Here is a 4,531-nt window from a genome sequence, read left to right on the forward strand (position 1 = left end):
AGGGGGGCCCCACTGTGCCTCCACACACCCTACCAAGCTCAGTGTGGCTTCTTCTTTGCTCCTTGGTTTTTGAGACCTGTTCTTGTAATCCAAAGTTGGTTTTTCACACTGATTGTTTCTAAATTAATTTGTAATCCAGTTTGGTGGTGTGAGCTGGGAGTCTGTGCATCTGCCTACTCTGCTGCCATCTTGGTCAAGAGTCTTGGGGTAGTTTTTCTATGATTCTGTTAAGATGTATTAATGGTCAAAATGTTCCGCTTAAGGTCTATATTTGAGGCAGAATGAAGGGAGCTATAACTGCAGCTGTTCCCTTATATTACAAAGGTAGAAACTTCCCCCAGTCCCCTAGTTAGAACTGGGTCTCATAGGCACCCCTGCTTGCCAAGGAGACTCCCTATGACTTTCTAATGACTACAACTGTTGCACATTAGAAAGGGACCAATGGATTACCTATTTCACATGGAGTCTCTGGCTTCTCCCCTAATCCCTGCTGTCATGGCAGCTCTGAAGATGGTGCCCAAGGAGGAACAGTGGCCAACCTCTCCATCTCTGCTCCAGAGAGCATGATGCCATCCACCACTATGTCCCATAATCACAGCAAACCTACCAGAGGCTCAGTAGGTACTCTTTGCTGCTGGGTTTTTACCTTCTGGATGATTTCTGGCCAAGCTCTGTGTGGATAGCAACTTCAGCCCAAGACTTCTCATCCTCAGAAGAGGAGCTGGAATCACCTGCTTCTACCAACTCAAAGCCACTCTGCTGGCACAGCTCCATCTTTAGCTCCTGTGGCTACCAGCTTCTCAACCTGAAGCTGAACCCACAGTTGCTCCTCTAACAACTGCCACTGCCAACATTCAAATCCAGGGCAAAATTGCAATTCACAAACCTGTAGATTTCTCCAGTTCCAGGAGTCATTGGTGCTTTGCATCTCTTGAAACCTGTTGATCTCCTTCTCCAGTGTTCACTCTAGTTCATGCACTCATTGCTGCTCAGTATGCAGCTCATTTTGGAGCTTTTTACTTCATTCAGCTTCAAGAACAGAGCTTTTAGTTTTTTCTTGCAGGATTGTAAAAAACACCCAACCCATGGTACCCACCAAGAGAGCCACTGGGAAGAGCCACTACTCTATTCCATCCCTCAAGGGTGTTGGTGGCTCCATATCAATCCGCTCTTAATCCTGCCCACTATGCCAGATGTAATGCCAGTGGCCAAGGCCGGGCAGGTCCACATTGGATTTGAGTAGATGGCAGAGAAATTGTGGAAATGGAGAGTGTTGGGCCATTCTGTTTAATAAAGTCTCACAACAGCAGTCAAGCACATAGGCAGGGGGAAACCACCTCTAAGGCAAACAAATAGCAAGAGCAGATCTTCACAGTTGTGGGCAGGCACCCCACCATCTAAAATCCCCCATCTCTCTCGATTCCAAGCACCCATAGCCTTATGTAGGCTATGCACAGGTGCTGCTGCCAGGAGCTTACACACTAATCAAGAAAAGTGTTTGCAACTGGTACACCAACCAGCAAGCCTAACACAACTGCCCCACATTCATCCAACTGTAACTGGGTCATCTGATCCTACATTGGATTTTAAGTCCTCAAAATACTCTGAGCATCATTGCAGCCACAGTAGGGCTCTTTCCATGGTTCCAGGACACTTTCTCAGGGACAGAGAGAGGTTTGAAGTGATGACAGAAATGAATATCACCTGACTACTCCTGATACTGCAGAACTAAGGCAATTCCAAGGAGTTTTGCCCTACTGGCCACTGAGAACATAATTCTTCAGATTTCCCCACAGCAAGATAGCATCCGCCTATAAAACTTATGACTTTAAATGGTCATAAAGAAGCCTAACCAAGCAGTGGTGCAGTGCATAAAAAGTTAGCTTGGGCTTGACCAGACGATGGCGCAGTGGATAAAGCATCGGACTGGGATGCAGAAGACCCAGGTTCAAGATCCTGAGGTTGCCAGCTTGAGAAAGGGCTTATCTTGTTTGAGCAAAAACTCACCAGCTTGAGCCTAAGGTCGCTGGCTCGAGCAAGGGGTTACTCAGTCTGCTGAAGGCCCGTAGTCAAGGCATGTATGAGAAGGCAATCAATGAACAATTAAGGTGCTGCAATGCACAACAAAAAACTAATGATTGATGCTTCTCATCTCTCTGTTCCTGTATATCCTTCTCTCTGACTCTCTCCTTGTCTCTGTAAAAAAAAAAAAAAAAAAAAAAAAAAGTTAGCTTGGGATGCTGAGGACCTAAAGTTGCCAGCTTGGGCTCATCCAGTTTCAGCATGGGATCACCAGCTTGAGCATGGAGTTGCCGGCTTGAGCATGGGATCATAGACATGACACCAAGGTCACTGGTTTGAGTCCAAGGTTACTAGCTTGAGCCCAAGGTCACTGGCTCAACTGGAAACCCCCAGTGAAGTCATGTATGAGAAAGCAATCAAGAAAAAACTAAAGTGTTGCAACTATGAGTCAATGCTTTTCATCTCTCTCCCTTCTTCTCTCTGTCTTTCTCTCTTTCTCACTAAAAAAAAAAGCATAAGGGTGATTCAAGATGGCAGCAGAGTAGGTGGATGTTACACTCATCTCCTCCCAAGACCAAACTAGAGTTACAACTAAATTTAAGAAAAATCATCCTAAATAACCAACTCAAGACTAAGTGGAGACTTATAACCAAATATTCACAGAAGAAGCCACATTAAGACTAGTAGGAAAGGCAGAGATGCAAAAAGGACTAGCCCCATTCCCATGGGCAGTGGCTGAGGTTCTGGAGGAATATCTCAGGTGTAAAGTTTCCCTTGACAAATCTGGGGCCTAAAACCCCAAGCTAGTTTCCCGAAACCAGAGCACAAGAGCTAGGCAGAGGCACCCACATAACATTCAGCTGTGCAAAGTAGTGAGGTTTCTGTCTGCTAAAAAGAGATGTTAGTTCACAGAGACATGTGCACTCTCTTAAATGGCAAACACACAAAATTGCATTTGCAGCCACTTACATTCCATTCTGGCAGAGGGATGGCTTAGACTAGAGGAGAGTCTATAGTTTGTGGCTCTGAGGAGAGACATGGGTTGAAGTGAGGAAGGACAGCCACTAGTATCCCTATGCTGAGTCATTCTCAAATACTGTAGTTGCCATCTTTCTTGGTTGGAACATTCTCCTCCATATGGCATCAGCCTGGAGAAAAGCAATTTCCCCATACTCTGGAATTTCTCTCAACCCACTTTGATGAAATGAGGCCCTACATAGGAGTTTATGGTCTTGGCCAAGGAGTAGAAGTCTGGACAAATTCAAGGGGTAACAATGACTCAGTTGTTTGGCTTTGAAATGGGGCCATTCTTCCCATTTTACCATGAAAAGTATGTCGTTCACTCACAGAAGATTCAGTAGAAACATCCTCCTAGGTACCAGCAGACACAGTTTCAGAGGCACCACCTAACTGACTACTAGTAAAACTGCTGAGGTTGGGCCAAAATCTGGGACAGACTGAGACCTGTGGCTCTTGGGTGGAGCCCATACCTACCACCTTCTCTAACATCTGACAGGCACCTCCCCTTCAGGAGAGATCCACTAGTCCCATCCTGAGTCCACCAGAAAATCTTTCACTGACTCTGCCCAACAGTCAGCCTGCAGGTAGTGGCAGAAGTGGCAGATCTTGAGTGCCTTGGGATTTTTGCTGACCGGCCTTCAGGTTGAATGCTTATAAAAGCCAGCCTTGCCTGACCTGTGGTGGCGCAGTGGATAAAGCATCGACCTGGAAATGCTGAGGTCGTTGGTTGAAACCCTGGGCTTGCCTGGTCAAGGCACATATGGGAGATGATGCTTCCAGCTCCTCCCCCCCTTATCTCTCTGTCCCTCTTCTCTCTCTCTCTGTCTCCCTCTCCTCTCTAAAAAAAATGAATAAATTTTTGCTCGCTTCAGCAGCACATATACTAAAATTGGAATGATACAGAGAAGATTAGCATGGCCCCTGGACAGGGTGACATGCAAATTCATGAAGCATTCCATATTAAAAAAAAAAAGCCAGCCTTGATGTGCAGCTTGATCCTTCCTGCATGCACCTAAGAGCAGCACAGGCAGTCACAAACTATTGATCACTCTTAGCTTCAAACAGGTTGTTGAGGTCCAGTCATAGGCATGGTCTTAATTGGCCTGCAACTGATTCCCTCCTAAGAGGCTCAGGACCAGCACACCCAGTGGCCAACTGCAGACATCATCAGAGAAGGATCTAATTAATAGCTTTATAAGCAGCATATCCAAAGAGAGATCTTGTCAGTCACTAAATCTAGCTGGGGAAAATTCCACTTCTTCACCTGCACAGCTACTCACATGCTTTGGTCAAGATAGAGTCTCACATTCAGCCAGGTTTAGGGTCAATCCCATATACAATGGGCCAATAGCAATCAAAACTCAATTATAATAGGAGGGCCCACATAACTCACACAAGGAACATTCCTGAAGCACTCAGCTCAGGTGATCAAGGAGACTGCACCACTTGACCCAATAAAACATCTGCTATATAAGGTCAACCCATGAGA

At 45.9% G+C, this 4,531-nt stretch overlaps 1 non-coding gene across 1 annotated transcript; it reads left to right on the forward strand.

The window, feature by feature from the left end:
- Positions 1–3,901: 3,901 nt before the first annotated feature.
- On the forward strand, positions 3,902–4,007 carry LOC136336983 (U6 spliceosomal RNA). Its single transcript, XR_010731712.1, has one exon. It is a non-coding gene; the product is annotated as a U6 spliceosomal RNA (small nuclear RNA).
- Positions 4,008–4,531: the final 524 nt, after the last annotated feature.

The sequence above is a fragment of the Saccopteryx bilineata genome, chromosome 4 (assembly GCF_036850765.1).
Source record: "Saccopteryx bilineata isolate mSacBil1 chromosome 4, mSacBil1_pri_phased_curated, whole genome shotgun sequence".
In the NCBI taxonomy this organism is placed as follows: domain Eukaryota; kingdom Metazoa; phylum Chordata; class Mammalia; order Chiroptera; family Emballonuridae; genus Saccopteryx; species Saccopteryx bilineata.